Below are 17,080 nucleotides of genomic sequence, written 5' to 3' on the forward strand. Positions count from 1 at the left end.
GGGGGCACAAACACAAGCCCTCCAATTAACTTCCTAACTCATTTTACAGTGATGAGATGACTTGCCTTCTGCTCGTCATAGTTGCTATGGAAGTGAGGACCGTTTGTATGAAACACCCCCACCCTGCTTTACAAATTGCTACATCCAAGGCCTCCACCACCCGGATGGAGAAAAGGCACGGAGAAGACCGGCGGCCGGGGCCCTTGAAGAATTGTTCGCATTCTTCTGGGAAAGAGGAACATTTAGTCTGCTTGTTTCTCCATCAGGCCTGCCAGAGAAGAATCCGTCTCTTGTCCAGCAGAGACGGAGATAACACGGCCCAGACTCGTCCGCACACAAGCAGCAGAGCAGTGAGTGAATGTGAAATATGATGTGGTCTCCAGAGGGATGACCGTTTGAAAGGGGCCTCGCAGCTATAGGCTGAGCAGCTGTTAGACGCTTCCTCCAGCCCCATTAGCTGAAAAGCTGTTATATAGGTTTCAGAAAATAAAGCTTTGTCTGGAAAAAAAGACCTGGTTACAGTACAGCTATCAGTTGGTAACAGTTACACCCTTGGGTGCAAAGTATAGAGAGTTTGTACAGGTGTCAGCAGACAGAAATCAAGAAGAGAAAATACATAATGGCATCAGTAGACTAATTAAACAGCAAATGCAGCGACACCATAGCCAATAAGGCGCGAATAAAGGATGTAGTTCTGAATGACTGCCCCCATTTTCTGGGCAGTATTCAAAAAGTATTTATGGAAATACTAATATTTATAAAAAATACCAACCAAAACAAAGCCGACCTTCATGTGTTTCAGCACCCACAGAGAACGACCGTCAGCAGTTTAAACAAAGACAGCAAAGACAAATACAGAGTTGTGTGACTAAAGGTTATATTTGAACTATAAAAGGTCTTTGTCTGGCCCTGTGTTTACAAAGCTGGTTATACATTTATAGTAAAGATATTTACATTGATATCAGGGTTAAAAAAAAATGCTTTACATTTGCTGTAACCTAGGTTTAGGGTTTGGCCTGGAAATGATTACAGTATGTTTAGGTTTGTTTGGCCTTTCTGGGGATGAAGATATCACATTATACAGTTAGCCACATAAAAGTCTTTAGCTTATTGAGATACTTCCCATGTGATGAGAATACAGACCTAGTCTCTATGATGTCTGATGAGGGACTTTGAAGCTTATGCTGCATGCTGCATTAATAACCATGGTAAACATACGTTCAACTAAGGCTGTGACAGAAATAATTGCAATTTAGCTGGAAATTTTTGATGACCGAGCCATTTGTGGGGCACGAACCCAGACAACGAGCTACAACAAGGACTGAAAACTTCAGTGGCCACTTCTGTTGTTTTTCTATAAGAAAAGATTTATACTTTCCTCTTTGTTAATGTTTTAATTCATTTGCAAAACCCAATAAAAAAAAAAGGCTGAAAAAGAAAAACCCCGCAGAGCTGATGGAACCTACAAAGTTGGCCGATAATTTTCTATGGGCGCATTAATCAACTGGTCATAAAAACAACATTGGTCTGTGGCTGAAAGGTCACAGGGGGAATCTGATCTGATAACATTTTGTAAGTGATAACAATTAAGGTTGGATTTAGCAGGAACATTTGCCTGCAATAATCTGGACAACTCTTTCCCTGGAAGTTTGATGTGAGACACGACCAATAACACGTATACAGGATGAACTTTAGGAGCTGTGTTTTCCAGCTGCACTGTTGTAAACTTTGCTAAACTTGAAAATGATACAGTATCTCCTCCTGAGTCCTCTGAACACCAGTGTTTCACATATATTTTAGCCCTTGGTAATTAGTATCATTCATCACGCAGAGAGAGAGAGAGAGAGAGAAAAAAAAAAAGATTACGCAGCACTGCTATAGTTTCAAGGGTCAGTACACTGGCAAAATGTAAACAGTCTGACCGACCTGGGCTCAGGAATGCATTTGTCATACTGACCTACTTCTGACCTGCAAGGTAGAAGAAACAGCCAAGAAGAAGTTAAGTCTTTAATCCGGAGCTGTGAGAAATCACTAAAGCCAATGGACTGGGGCCATACTTGTAAGTCACACGCAAAACTTCGACCGGTGGCTTTTTGTTGTCGGTCTCCAAAATCTGATCGGCATTAACCCACATTCAAAACTTTTTCTCTAGTGGTCAGATTAAGATTAAGATACATTTCAACAACAACAATCCTAACAACCTTAGGAAAAGCAAAGGAGCAGGTGTTGGGTTTATACTTCAGAGTTTTTAGATAACTTTAATGATACTTTATTGGCTTCTACCAGGTTGTTTACAGTACTTTTACAACGTGCGACTGACTCAACGCTCAGGAATACGCTAATCGTTATGACCTCATTCAGCAAAAAGGCCACGGCAGAAAGGGTTACGTGGAAAGTGTCCTTCCTTCAGTACACTCATTTCCTTACAGTGAGTGGCCGGCCGCTGCAATACACAACCCTCCAACAGTTAACAACAGGCTGTTAACATCTAGTTACCAACACGTCTCCTTTTAAGGCCGCGCTGCAGACCAGACCAGCTCCGATGAGCTCGCTGGGCCCAACAACAAGGTTCTGATGATTCAACCACACAAACGGACTTCTGGGTAAAACACAAAAAACAAAAACCTGACAGTTGGGACACATCCATCTGTTAATGCCAGAGCAGACGCTGCCTTCAGAGGGCTTCCTTCCTTCTGTTTCACCCAGCTCTGTTTCCACATCCACGCTACTGTGGAGGATCAGGGGAGGGGGGGGGGGGGGGATATCCGCGGAATAAAGTTGGAATATCACTCTAATAAGGTCAGAATGTCACATGAATAAAGTCGGAATATAACAGGAATATAGTCTGAAAATCTTGGGAATAAAGTTGGAATGTCACGGGAATGAGGTGGGAATATCATGGAAATACATTCGGATGGTCAGGGGAATATGGTTGGAATATCACAGGAATAAAGGCAGAAAATCAGGGGATTAAAGTCGGAATACTACAGAAATATGGTTGGAATATCAGGGGAGTAAGTTAGAAATTTCACGGGAAAACAGTATGAATATCACGGCAAAGTCGGAATAGCACAAGAATGTGGTTGGAATATCTGCAGAATAAAGTTGGAATATCACTGCAATAAGGTCGGAATGTCACATGAATAAAGTCAGAATATAACAAGAATATAGTCTGAAAATCTTGGGAATAAAGTTGGAATGTCACGGGAATGAGGTGGGAATATCATGGAAATACATTCGGATGGTCAGGCGAATATGGTTGGAATATCACAGGAATAAAGGCAGAAAATCAGGGGATTAAAGTCGGAATACTACAGAAATATGGTTGGAATATCAATTAGAAATTTCACGGGAAAACAGTATGAATATCACGGCAAAGTCGGAATAGCACAAGAATGTGGTTGGAATATCTGCAGAATAAAGTTGGAATATCACTGCAATAAGGTCAGAATGTCACATGAATAAAGTCGGAATATAACAAGAATATAGTCTGAAAATCTTGGGAATAAAGTTGGAATGTCACAAGGTGGGAATATCATGGAAATACATTCGGATGGTCAGGGGAATATGGTTGGAATATCACAGGAATAAAGGCAGAAAATCAGTGGATTAAAGTCGGAATACTACGGGAATACGGTTGGAATATCAGGGGAGTAAGTTAGAAATTTCCCGGGAAAACAGTATGAATATCACGGCAAAGTCGGAATATCATGGTAATATGATATGAATATTATAGGAATAAAGCAGAATATCATGGCAATACGGCCAGAATATGATGGGAATATGTTCGGAATTATGCGGGAATATAGTTGGAGTATCATCAAAGGAAAGTTGAAATATTAAGGAAATAAAGTCGGAATATCACGGGAATATGGCCAGAATATTATGGGAATACTTTCAAAATCAAAGTTGGGGTATCATGGGAGTAAGGTAGAAATATCATAGGAATAACGTCTGAAGCACAGGAGCACAGTAATAATACTATAAAGCTGGAATATCATGGATGTGTAGTTGGGAAAAAACTTAGAAGGGAATAAAGTCAGCCAGAGCCAGTCAGGAACTGAGTCCGTACCTCTAAGTGACAGTCAGTAAGAGGTCACCGTGACTCAGCCTCGCCCTGTCCCTCTGCACATCCTCACTCTTCCACAGATACAACTGTACATTGATAAACACGTCATTGTCAGTGACGACGTCAAATCTGACTCATGCATTTTATAACGGACAGTTTCAGGACAGTGCGTGAGTCGTCTTCTGTAACCTCACTTGTCTCAAGAACATGGAATAATAAAGAAACATGACTCATCGTTATAAATAAACTGAAGCATCCAGAGTTGTATTCGTGTTTGTTTTTAGCAGAAAACACAGTGAACTGCTTAACTAGGTCAGGGCAGATGGATATAATCTTACAGAAAACAAACAAATGTTATTCATAAACCAACATGGATTTGTTTGTGTTTTCTTTTTGTAAATCCGCTGAATTTACAACATGTAAAAATCACAGGGACACAAAAGTCCTTGAAATCCACGCCAGCCATAAATCTGATTTTGATTAGTTTTCATTTGCAACACTGCACACAAAGACTAATCTCTATATTTCATTATAATAACCAGTCCTATGCTACAGTATCACATCAAGCTCATCTCGCTGAAAATTAGATTCTGATGGGATGTCTTTGATTTGTTACTTGTGTGCAGTTTTTTGAATGAAGACTTTATAAAGTTAAATAAACTTGGAAAAAAGTGGGTTTGTGCTCCAGAAAACTGAAAAACATACAACTCTGTCCCTAGGACTGTGTTGAGAAATGTTGCAGAGGATACTGCAGACTACAGGTTGACCCAGCTCCTCTCCACAAAGCCAGACTGCAGAGTCTTCTTCAGGTCTTAACTGTGCTGAGTCAGCCACCAAACAAACACCCTCCTCCTTCTCTGCCTCTGATCCTGATGTCTAAAGAGAGACAAACTGAGTTATGATGACACACACAACTCAACGGAGGCTGAACATCCCCAATTAACGTCTGCCTGACCCCGCACCGCCCCGTGACCTCAGAGAAGACGTCTCAAGTCTAGTCTCAAGCATCGCTGGAGCCTCTGCTGCGGCCGGTAAAAGGCAGGCAGATGAAAAAACAAGAGGAAAAGGTCAGTAGTATCGCTGATCGATACAGCAAATGCTCCATCACTCAACTGAGGCAGGAGAAGAGTCTTTGTCCAGGGGAAATGTCTGTCAGGTCAGGACTTTACCGCTCCATTTAGCCACAGACTGACTTTTGTTGCCGTGTAGTTGACGTACGGCCCCAATCTGGGTCAGATGGAGTAATATGGTATTGTTATTATTGTTGAGGTCAGTGCACAGTCAACCAACAAGACCAAAAGCAGAAGAATCAAACAAAAACATGAATCACTGAAGGGGCGGGCGTGTAGAAATCAAGTGACTTGCCTGTTACACAAGGGTCAGACTTTGATGGGACGAAAGAAATATGGCTATGTGCTTTAAAACAGATTCTGTAAGCAGCAAGATGACCTTCCTTTGTATCAAACACGTGCACAATCCAGTTTCTGACAATGAAAACAAGGAGCTATATTAAATAGACAGATGAGAAAATAGAAACCATCCCCTCACTTTGTCCTCTACAGGAAATCTCTAATGCATCAGAGGGACAGACAGACACCTGTTGTATTTTGCTGCATCCCAACACAACATGGTGTCAAATGTTGTCATAAAGAAAACAATAAGAACAGATACTCATATCATTGGCTTATATCGATTATCTTTTTGTTTTTTTTCCTTTCTAGAAAAGTTGTACCTGTGCTGCTGCAGAAAACATGGAGTCAAACATCCAGGAAGTTAAACAAAAAACAAACAAAAAAACTCAGGTGTGTGTGCATGATGCATAGGCTCCTGTACATGAGCTACTATGTGACCTTGCGCCAATTCAACAATATCCAATCGGGCAAACACACTTAGGACTACAGAGTTATGTTTCAGTATGAGGATATCTGGGTGTAATCGATCAGGAGAGTGTGTTGCCACCATGCAACACATTCCACAGGCTGTCCCATCTGAGCTGTAACAGGCTGAGACATTAACTAAGGTGGTGGTGGTGGTGTGGGGGGGTTGGCAGCCAGCAGATGACCGCTGCTGATGCACCATTAGAGCTACAACAATTATGCGTGTACAATGCAAATGAAACAAGCCTGATTTATCGCTGTGGCCGAGTAGTTAAATCGCCAGTTGCTCTATTAAAACCACCGGACCGTGACATTCCCCCCAACGTGCAGCAGCAGAGAGGTAGACCTGTGTTCAAGTCCGCGGATCTCAGGGTAACGTTAAAAAATGCACCGCGTTTTGTAAAAGCGGTCGGAGACTTGTTCTTCTTCTCACCTTTGAATCCTGCGAGTTTATAATCCACTAGCGAATCGCCCGCCGAGTGGATCCATGTCCGATCGTAGACGTAGATGTCCTCGTTAGAAAAAGGAGAGAAAAAATCCACAGTAAACTGCTCTATTATTCAACGGGCAGTGCTGGTTCAGGCCGGAGCAGGGAGCCACAGCACACACACAGCGGAGGAGAAGGCGCAACTTGAAACTGACAGAGAGGGATCGGGCCGAACCATGTGAGCGACAAGGAGGGGTGAGCGAGCGGGTCTAAAAATAACAACACGGCACTGAACCGTCGCTTACTTTTCAGTTTCACCGTAATTCACACTAAAATGATATGACATTTTAATAATTTATATATAATTCAGTCAAACTTGTAAAATGTTATCGTTTATTTGACTTCCTTCGTCAATGTTCGCTGTGCTGCCCCCACCACGACTTGGAGTGAGCCTGCGTGTTTTAACTCAGTTTAATCCGATTGGTCTCTTCCAACGTGACGCAGCAGTCCTGGTGCCTTCACGTGGTGTCAGAAACATTAGACTGCTTTACACAACAGGGGAAGACGGGCGGGATTTTACATCATAGAGATGAATAGCAGAGATACATTTTAAAATTCCCTTTTACTGTAGGGGGATTCAGACAAATCTGGTGTGTGACATACAAACTTGACTCAAAATGAGACGTTTAAAGTGGAAAATGTCAACAACTGATGGCCCTAAATGGTGCTTACTGATACCCATGAAGACCAAATGATGGTCCCAATTGCATAGAACAGGGGGTGATAAGAGATACTATGAAAACAATGACATATATATAGCCTATCATTGAACGTTAGTCTCGTTAGGACCATAGACTGTATGGTTGGGACTTAAAGTCTGCATACGATAGTCACATACTGTATTTGTTTAAGTGAATTATCAGAGTTAATTCAATGAGCAGCCCCCACTGATTCGCATGACCCCTGTACGAGGAAGCCACAATGAAAGACGGAAGCATTTTTCTAATTGGTGGCGTGACATAAAGTAATACCATGTAATTTCTCAGCCTCCACAAGTCTGCTGTGTCTTTTTCTGCAAGTAGCTTTTCCCCATATGGAAACAAGAAAAATATAATTCCCACTAAATTCCAAAGCACATTTGTTTGTTTTCTAACAAAGCATAGACATGGATTGTGACGTTGGTTTTAGAGGAGCTGAAGCTTGACTTGGTGGAAAACCACTCAAGATTACAACTTGGGAAAATTATAACTTTCAAACAATCACTTTCAAACGGCAAGGCTTCACATGGAAAACAGTATAGCTGAGTCTCCGGCTGCTTCCCACAGACAGAAATATGCATCCCTGATATGCTGCTTTGTTCCGTCTCAATCACACCACAATCCAAGACGTCTCCTCGCACAACAAAAAACACACTGTGTACGTCAGTGAGCTGGCAATCCATGGTAGCAAATCTGAAGAACCTATAAAAAGCTGTAATTATTACCCTGAGTGTCTTGAATGATTCAAAAGAAAGGTCAACGACATGGAGGCCCTCAGTTAAACCCGCTCAACTATGAAAGTAACTGCTGCTTCACACTATCTTCACAGCTGGATCACAGCTAACAACAACGGTGCAATCTCAAAATATGACTACTTAAGATAATGTTTGTGCACTTTGATTAGAAACTGGCTTTTATCTAGAGTTACACTGAGCACAACACTATGCTGAGCCTCTTGCACTGCTATGCTGCAAGAGGGAACCCTCCTGCCACTATCAGCTCTCTGCAGATTACCGAGTCTGTCTCTTGCTCTTCAGCCTCCAGCAAGGCGGACACCTTCTTGACACCTCCTGTCACCGGACAGATATAGGCCTGTGTGGCTGGTTTTTCAGAGCAACACTGAGAAAAACAAGGCATTTACTGTTGTAATCCCTCTCAAAACACATTCAGCTTGAATGCAGGCATTGGTATTACTCTTTTTTTTGTGATTCAAAAGTCATCTGTAAAAAACAAAACAAAAAAAGCACATGTTCTGCCTCCGTATTTGTGTAACAGAGACTAGGAAACAGTACAGGAATATTTAATAGGATTACAGATAAGAGCTAGAGATGTATAATTGGAAGTAAACATATAAAGGATAATATAATGTTGCAGCTGTGTATCATTTCTAAGAAGTAAACAGAGATTTATTGTCTTATGTGCATAATAAAAGTGTAGCTCTATCTTTTGTTATTGGAAACAGTGATGTTGCACCACAGCTTTCACATTATATTATAACACTAATACAGTTCAAAGCTATGGTGATTTAAAACACAAACATTTCAGCTGTGGGAGGTTTTGCAGCACCGCTTCCTTCCACCACAAGGACACATGAGGTCTCCAGTCAGAACACGCTGCCCTAGTTGGATTTGCACAGATTTGCTAATTAAACAAACCACAGGGGGGGACAGGATGTCAAAATGAAAGAAAAAAGGAAGACAGACCAGGAGGAGAAAGCAAAGAGGATGAAAAAAAAAGGGCTGTGATTATGAGTCAGGAGCTGAATGGCTTGCTGCCCGATCACAATACATCAGAGAGAGTTTCGCCACATTATGAAACCGCCTCTAATTGTGCTGCTGAGCACCTTGGTTCCCACCGCACCTCTGTTCACCGCTGAGGCTTGTCATCGGCCATTCATTGAAGGAACAGTGGGAGCTAAATGAAGCGTGCACACAACGGGGTTGTCTAGCTAAGGTGAGGCAAGCTGCACATTCTCAGCATAACAAAGGAATTACACATGATGTCATCTCCGAAAATCTTCAAAGGCATCTGCCATGTCACATTATCAAACACAGATGACAATGGACGGCATCAAATTCCCATTCATTCGCATGTGATGAAGCTGATGAAGCAGGATAATAAAGGTTAAGTACTCACTGTACTGAGGGCAGACAGGCAGGGGCTGATGGTCCAAAAGGTATATTCCTCTGGCTGGGACCTGTTCTCTGTCTGTTTTCCTCCCTCCCTTTTTTTTCTCCCCCTCTTCTCTTTCTGCCTCTCCTCCCGCCTTCTTCTTCTTCCCCTCCTCTTTCTTCAACACCACCACCACAGCAAGATGCTGCCTGGACCAGTGATCGTTGTCATGGTAACCGAGACTAGGGGGGGGAATTTTCACGTGACCGGAGCTCCCTGGGCTCTGATTGGTCGGACGCACTGAAGTAAAGGGAGGGAGGGAGGGATTCGGGGGGTGCTGGGTGGTGATGTCACGTACCCACCGGTTCCCAAGTGGGAGGGATCCTCTGTCAGGCCGCCTGCAAACACACACACACAGACACAATGGGCGGCTTCTCTTTTTTTTTTTTTTAAGGTGGGGCTGAGCTGGGGTGGTGCTGCTATCAGACAGCCAAGGATGATTCGCCTGGACTGATTTAGTGACATGCTGACTGACTTAAAAGATTTCTGATGTTGTGAGATGTCTGGCTTGGATTTGGCTCAGCTGTTTGCTCTCATCTGTGCTGCTGCTGCCACTGAAATGTGTCCCAGCACCCTGAACTCACCAGGGGCCCAGATTCAGAAATAATACAAGTGTTACAACAAGACACACAAGAGCACCCATATGTGGTAACTTGACCTGCTGGCCTACCGCACTTCAGCCTCTCCTGCAGGGACTTGCATGCAGGAAGCTATTTATAGCAACACCGGAACCGGTCTGAAGCGTGACTGCCACTATTCACTCTCAAACACACTATAATAGTGATACTGCATAAGGGGGCAGCATTTAAACAGCAAAACTACTGAACTTTGGGTCACTCACAAATACAATAGAGAGGCATGCTGCTGTTCCTGCCCATGCTGATAATAACAAGTCAATGACCTATGTATGTTATGTGCAGCTTAGTGATAAAATACCAAAAGTAACAGAGCTCCATGGGGCATGTCCCGAACGGCCTAAATGCCATAATTGCATAATGATAAGTGTCCTGCTGTCACATAATTAACAAGCATTTTACAGACTTGAAAGCTGAGAGAAGTTGGCACAAGAACAGCAGCGATGAAAGCAGCATTTACTGTAGCTGCTGAGTGACAGAAGAAAAAGAAAAAGGGTTTTGTGTTCATCAGGGAGAAATAAAAGATTTCGGGAAGAGAGCTTGGGCGTTTTACACCCCGTTTGAGGGAAAGTAGGTCTCCGTCAATTTCACGCTCATTCCCAATGATCACACACGTAATCGTGGTCCAGGCTTGTTGTCCAGACTTTTGTGTAACAGTCTGGGATCGGTCCAGCTCTGCCACTGATGAGAAATGTTTCCTGTTCAGGGAGAGGATGAAGATGTTGGGCTTTTTAAGCTGATGTCATGTGTTGCTTTTGTAAGGTATTGAGCAACTCAAAAAATGTTTCCCTAATCCCGAGGCCTGAGGACAAACTCCTCAAAGTTGGTGAGGTACGTTTTGGTTTACTCTGCCCTTTGTTTTTTTTATTAGTATTAGTATTATTTCACAATTCAAATGTAGAGAGATGTTTTCATACCCGTCGTTACCAAAACCAATACTGACTCATTGACAATGTGAGCAATTGATTATAAACAAACATCCACACCTATTATGCTTGGGTGTGTCACTATATTAAACCACACAGTGATTATAATGAAGGCAAGCAGAACATTTCACACTTATGGAACTTGTCCAAAGACAGTCTTCAGTAATTTAACACATTTTAAAATAAAATAACACAAAATATGTGTAAAAACCACAATTAATCCAATCCATGTTGCTGAAACTGTATGCCATTTCATGACATATAATCTAAATCGATCCAACATGTAGCTGAAACATCGTGCTCCAAAGGCAACCAGAGCTATGCATTATGCACTATTTTTCTTCTAATGCTATAACTGGGCAGTGGGCTTTATTAATAAAACATGCACACTGTCTAGAAAGCCATCTGCGTCTCCTCTACATCCAGACACTGCACAGATAACACTGTTATTCACTCTAATGGAAACATTTTCTGTAAAAGAATTCAGTAAGGCCAGATTTTCTGAGTATCATTCCTCTGTAATATCACAGTGGGCTTTATCTTTGCTGTAAGAAACAGGACAGTTGATAATACACAAAGTCATATCAGTGACTTAGGCTATAATGGCATTTTCACACTCCCATCAAATCTGTCAAACTCTATGCCCTGCCTCTTCTTCTGTTACCATGAATACTGTTGGTGGAGGAGGTGATGAGAGCTGTGATACTAATAAGTGATAACATCATGTTCACCGCCTGCTGTCAGGAGCCTGTTATGGGCCAGTGGGCTCTGGGAGGATCAGAGGAGGAGACGAAGGAAGAGAAATTAGAGCAATGGCACCGGTGTACCTGCTAAAAGTGACCTCAACAGATGCTGATAGAGTCTTTACTTATTTAAGCACATCAAAAACAGAAATCTAGCAGTAAGATAAACGTATTTAAGTTTCATATATGTAGCAGACTCACTGCATGAAACTGCACATCTTTTATAAAAAAAACTATATTAAGTTAATCTCACTTCATTTCCAGATAGAACAACTACTAATAAATCACATGCTATTGTTCATTACACTGCACATGCTAAGAAAATAATGCAATAAGGAGACCACAAAACATTGGTCAGATGGCGAGTGGAGCAAGTTGGGAAACCCTACACATTTTTGAATATGTGACAAAATATAAATCAATCAAATCGATCAGATGTACGATAAATGTACCAATGACAGAGCTGAATTCACAGTTTTTTTGCTGCTCAGCCATTGGGGTAAAAAAAAAAAAAAAAAAGGCATCACAAGATCAGCAGATGATGCAACGTGACTGCTTTGTACTTGCATTGTAACAAGTGAATAATGGCACACAGGCAAACCTACAGTAGCACTATTATCCTGACAGATGCTGAGAAATAAATACGGTAGCCTATCTGAGTTTCCAGTAAAATGACCACATGAGATAGCTATATAACAAAGACAGGCAGGTCACTGAGGCATCTATACACTGGATATGTCTATCTTTCATATAGACAGTGACTGTTTAACCCACAGATGAACACAGTATGAACCCCCTCTAGTCCAAACAAGTGATATTGCAAAAGGTCTTCCTAGAATCACATCAGTATTTTAGGTAACATGAATCCAGCCAGTGCTGGAACTTGGAAGATTTAATTTCCTCCACAACGATGAGCACTAACCCTGTGCAAACACGACGTAAATCAGCCCCAGTCAGCTCCAGTCAGCTGCTCCTGATGATGGAGGAGAGGAGAAAGGACAGAGAGAGAGGGATGTGCCTGTGTGGTGGTGGTGGTGGTAGCAGGGGGTCCAACAGACGAATCAAACACAATGAACAATTTTTACTGAGTGAAAACACATCATCTAGTGGAGGTATAGTGGAGAGTGAAAAGGCAGACAGTGAGGTCAGATTTCAGGAGGTCTGGCTGCGTCTGTCTGTGGTCAAGCTGAGCCAGTCTAAATTTAACTGAATGTCTTTAGGAGACCTCAGACCAGGGCAGTGTGAGGACTGAAACAGCAGCAGCGGTCAGGGTGCGGCCAAACTATACCCATTTCTCACACTGCTGCCTTTTTACTGTGTCTGTGAACTGGTAGCCTGGTTGTCGACTATAAATCCAACTTTTCCTAGAAGTTAAAAGGATCAAGAGTCACGACTCTGACCCCTTCTCCCTTACCCCTTTCTAAACCTTAGCAACACAGATGCTTGTGAGCTAAGTATGGCTGTGAGTGTAATGCCTATAGGGGTTAAAGGTAAACTGCTGTAGAAGAGATGTCTAAATTGGATCAGCCATGAGGATCAGTGAAAGCATCAACAAGTAGACCAAAAAACCCATATAATATTACATTTCTTCACAGCAGTTATTCCTATAGTACACAGGGCAAAGAAAATATTAACAGTAGTTAGAATAAAACAATATAAGGGTAAGAAAAGTTGATTTATTTGCAGAGTAGCTTAGTTCTTTTGAGCTAATGGCTAACATCTGCATGCTAACATTTTTATTGGAAATGTTGAGTTACCATTATTTATTGCGTAAGCATGCTAACATTCAATAGAAAAGTGCAGGTGAAAGTGGGTTGCAGGTTTTGCCAGTTAAAATTAACAGACAACCTGAAATATTGACCCTACTGTATGATGCTGTTAGATAGAACAGCATGCAGCATGCCGGGTTGTTAACCGGGGCAGAAAGACCACAAATGTCAATTTTATACAATCATTTCAATCAAAATCACAAATCAGCATGTGCTGCTGGAAGAAATTTCAGTAAAACACTATCCACCCATTTGCTGAAATATTTCAGTCTAGATGAGTGATGTAACAAACTGACTCCACCTTGCTACTGTAGCTGCACGGCAGAATCTAACACCTCTGCTCAATGTGTCCTTGATAGTACTCTGGGTAATCCACCGACTTAACTGTGAATAGTTTAAATAGAGACCTGGCTTCACCTAATACCTAGGCCTATCCCATTAGATTTTAGTAGATGCTCAGGGAAAAAAACTACTTATTATACTATACTTATTCTGCTAAACTGACCCTTCATGGCCATAGCTCCTTTATTTCATCAGCATGACTTTTTGCCACAGATGTAGCGTTGCATCAAGAGGAAAAAGACAATGGGTACAGGGTGCTCATCAGTGGAGTGGGTCCTTCCATGTATCTCATCTGGAAGACAGTAATTTGATAATCTAATTTATATGTCTGTCTCACAGTGGAGAGTAAAGGCAGGCCATCCTTGAGTGGTCTCAATAGGACTTCTAATGCCCTGTCTGTGTAGCTCTAACGGGCTGCACAGAGAGTAGTTTGATACCACGTCCATGAACATACCAAAGTGCACTCTATTTTCTATAAAATAAATCAATACAAAATCAACTTATTGAATGCAAAAGATGTGCGAAAGTAACTACACACTGTGTTTGCTCTCTGTGCACATTTGTGTGTCTCTATATCCACACAGACCTCCAAGGACTCACCTTAACTAACCAATCCCTGACTGGCAGGATGTTGCAGATCACTGCACTTACCCTTGGGCTGGCACAAACAAGGCATTAAACATGATCAGTTACCAAGGCAACAAGATTTTCTTCCTGTCCTGGCCAATATAAGGATCCAGAGTCTGGTTGCTCAAGATATAGCCAAGCTATATGTCACATTTTTTCTGCGTGGGAGGACAGCACAACTTAGTGAGAAATAAAATGCGACACAACAACAGTATTTCATTGCTACTCACATTCAAAGTTCATGGAAAAGTTTTGGACTTTTTGAGACCAGCTCTAACTTCCTGTTCAGTTCTGTGTTTACACTGTCTGCTAGATATGCGCACAGCCAACATTGTCTATGAACACACTTTACTTTTCTATAGGGCCTACGAACTTACATCCTATAATGTCTTATCACACATGCAGAAAACAACAGTCAGGAGGTATTTGTTCTGCTCATAGCAAATAACAATATTATTTCTAATGGTGGGCAAATATGCTGCATACAACCAATCATCTCAATAACTTCATAATTCAAGAGGACCAAGCATCAACCCTGATGTTCTGAAGCCAGTGATGATTAAAAACCAAAAACAAGCCAGACACAACAGAGCATGGATATCATGATCATCTAAATCCAATGTATTACATGGTTTAATAGGCTGAATTACAAGGTAGCTACCACAAGGCTGTACTCTATCCAACTAACTCTATCCTATGTTTATCTACAGCTCAGAAAACCTTATAATATGCTGGGGCTGGGAAAATGATCTCAATGCTGTGTAACAGAAAACCTTCCTACAGTAGTTCACATAAAGAATAAGTAGCATGTTAACCTCATTACAATGATCCTCATTACATTAGCTATGATGATGGATTTGTTTTTAGAAACGTCCTGGGTCAACAAGCTATGTGAAATCAAGCTTGCACGCTTTCCTTAAGTGCAAATTGTCATTCAGTGAAGAGAAGCCTATACTGTACATCCTGTTGAGTGAAAGACATCCTGCTATATCCAGAGTGCACTATATATATACTTCACACTTTGTTTTCCTGGTGATGCATTACTGATCATTTAGAAAATCAAGACCTGTACAGGATAAGTATGCCGATGTTGTTGAGTTGCATTATGGGAAATGTAGGATCCAGTGTTTCTAGAGCTTGGCCCATGCTAGAGAATAAAACTATGCAAGTCCGGTCAGGTAAAAATCTTGCATAGTTCCCCTATATGACATCTCATCCTCAGCTGCTCTTATTTTGATCTTTTTTTCCATGTGCACCTTGTTCAGTTATAATAGTTGTTGTAGCCTATGTACTTTCACAAAACGTCAGTGCTAAATACAAAACATTAACAAAGAGCACTACGGAGTCTCACTTTCAACAAGCTGCGACTCCTGACATGAGATCACTCCTCCGTAATGAGAGCACCTTCTTAAGTGTTACCTTCCACACTTGCCAAAGAGAGTGTAGTTAAGCTGTCCCATTATCATTCCAAATACTGACTCCACGCAGTGCGCCTGCGACCAGACCTGAATTTTAATTGTGCTCAGCTCTGCCAAGGTGCCCTCTCTCTCTCTCTCTTTCTGTCTTCTCTCTCTCTCTTGTCTGCCCTCTTTTCCATGCACACCATCCCTCCCCTCTATGACGCTGCTGTATACTTACTAGTTTGATCTGACTAGCTATTTCCCCACCACCAGCAGGAGCTAACTGTAATCAGTAGTCACTCAGTAAACACAATCCTGAGCGAGGCTTTTTCATTACAGACGGAGACAAAGCAGAGCTCAACTGCAGTTTACACAATGACCTCAAAGCTCAATTTTAAATCATTACTACACACAATGCAGCACAGAGATCCACACCGAGAGGTCTGCAGGAGGATTTTGTCTATCTGTGATCCGAAACACGAGATCACCGCATGTAAGACTAGGCGTGTCTGAGTTGAAGTGCTGTTTTTTTCATTTCTGCATCAAAGCTGAATGTGCTTGACCCCAACTTGACCTTCACTTCTAATGAAAACAGATCCAGACTGCTATAACATTGTTGTTGTTTTTTCAGCTCCCACTTTCTTGCATTTTACCTGCAACTCATACGGGCAGATGTTGACTCAGTAATTCCACAATAGGCTGAGGTCATGGTTTCAGTCGAGTTTTTAGTACTTGATACAAAGCAGCCATGATGGTCATGTTCTGCAGCGTTCACTCCGAGTCTCTGCGCAAACACAGCCCAAGGACAGAAACCAAATGCTCCTTTGTGGACACACACACACACACACACACACACGCACATAATGCAACACCTTTGACTTTCATGCACAACCAATTCCTCAGTACACACTGTATACACACACAAAAAAACAACAATACACAGACACAATCCCATGTTGTCAATGATTACTTTTTTCGCTGCAGGGAGCAGACAATTACAACTAAAGCAACTTCTGTATTGAGGAGGGATTGGCAGAGACCACATGTACTCTACAGTGATTTAACATATTCAGCTCTTACCTCTGATACCTGTGGCCTACATTACAGACAAATCCATCAGTTGTACAACAGTGAGATTTTTTTCTTCTTCTCTCAGACCCCTCTGTACTGCGTGTCTACAGAACAGCCTCCTGCTGCCAGCCCTCAGGCTCGTAGTCAGTTTCTGAGAGTCAATAACACAGCAGGACACGTCTAGAAGACAGAGGTAGCTGGAAGGTCCGGTTATTTAAAATGTAAAATACACATGTAGAGGAGAAACTGGCAACGATCCTGTGC

The 17,080-nt window shown here is 41.9% G+C and overlaps 1 protein-coding gene across 7 annotated transcripts in view; it reads right to left on the minus strand.

Moving 5' to 3' along the window:
• Positions 1-17,080, minus strand: part of mical3a (microtubule associated monooxygenase, calponin and LIM domain containing 3a) — a 96,071-nt gene that overhangs the window by 65,900 nt on the left and 13,091 nt on the right. For 6 of the 7 annotated variants that reach the window (XM_085780011.1, XM_085780008.1, XM_085780012.1 and 3 more), the window contains exon 1: positions 6,380-6,588. The gene's annotated coding sequence lies outside the window, so the exon portion shown is untranslated. Of the gene's footprint in view, positions 1-6,379; positions 6,589-9,267; positions 9,642-17,080 lie in introns of those variants that run through there. The other variant, XM_085780005.1, reaches the window with a different exon arrangement.

The sequence above is a fragment of the Trachurus japonicus genome, chromosome 6 (genome assembly GCF_045865225.1).
Source record: "Trachurus japonicus isolate A0001 chromosome 6, Traja_1.0".
Taxonomy (NCBI): domain Eukaryota; kingdom Metazoa; phylum Chordata; class Actinopteri; order Carangiformes; family Carangidae; genus Trachurus; species Trachurus japonicus.